At 30.5% G+C, this 968-nt stretch overlaps 1 protein-coding gene across 1 annotated transcript in view; it reads left to right on the forward strand.

Moving 5' to 3' along the window:
• The window catches only part of LOC105810121 (neurobeachin-like), a 160,292-nt gene that overhangs the window by 33,133 nt on the left and 126,191 nt on the right, over positions 1-968 (forward strand). The window lies entirely within an intron of this gene.

Below are 968 nucleotides of genomic sequence, written 5' to 3' on the forward strand. Positions count from 1 at the left end.
CTTCTTTTTATTAAAAAAAATTATCAGTTTAATTTGAAACACCTATAAATATTTTGATGAATATGGCCCTGCCTTTGTATAGTATTTGAAGTGACTGTATAGGTTAGGTTATATGTTAGTAGAAGCTTTTTTGCCCCAAATAACAGAAAACATCTCAAACTATTTTAAGTAAAAACTGAATAATGTTTTTTTAAAAAAATCTCCTTAGAGTACCAGTCAGGTATTGCAAAGCTATCTAGAAACAAGTTTGCTTTATCTGCTGCTTTCTGTTATGACTGCTTCATTCTGCCTTCTGTATGTTGACTAGCCTCTCTGAACAGAAACAAAACATTGCTGTTCTAGTTTCTGTTTTAAATCATTTCCTAGTTCAAGAGCCTAGCAAAGACTAGATATTATTTCTCAGATCTTATTCCAAATTCTCAGAAAGGAGAAATAATTGGGCAGGTATCTACCCATGATTTAATTAGCCATGACCAAGAAAACAAGGTCATCAAGTGCAAGTGTGGGGCCAATTCTAAAAGAATAGGAGATATGGCCTAACTAAGCACGTATATTGAAACTAAAAATTTTTGTTCATCGTCTTGGGAAGCAGTACTTACAAACACCAGTCACATTGCCCTTTCGAGTATATATTTGAGGACTGAGTTTAAATAAAAATTAATTCAACATGCTCATTTTTAATTTTTGCAAGGGATTATAAAAATCTTGAAAGATACTTTACATTTCATATGTTTATAACTTGTAAAGTATACAGTGTTCTTATTTTTAATATTAGTGTTTAAAAGCTTATTTATATGTATATTTTAGGGTGATCTACAAATTACTGGCTTCTAAAAGTGAAAGTATTTGGGTTCAAGCTCTGAAGGTTCTGGGATACTTTCTGAAGCATTTGGGTCACAAGTAAGTTGATATTTTTCATAATGAATTATATAAATATCTACTGAAATTGTGTTTTTACAAGTTTTATA

The sequence above is a fragment of the Propithecus coquereli genome, unplaced genomic scaffold (genome assembly GCF_000956105.1).
Source record: "Propithecus coquereli isolate 6110/MARCELLA unplaced genomic scaffold, Pcoq_1.0 Scaffold205, whole genome shotgun sequence".
In the NCBI taxonomy this organism is placed as follows: domain Eukaryota; kingdom Metazoa; phylum Chordata; class Mammalia; order Primates; family Indriidae; genus Propithecus; species Propithecus coquereli.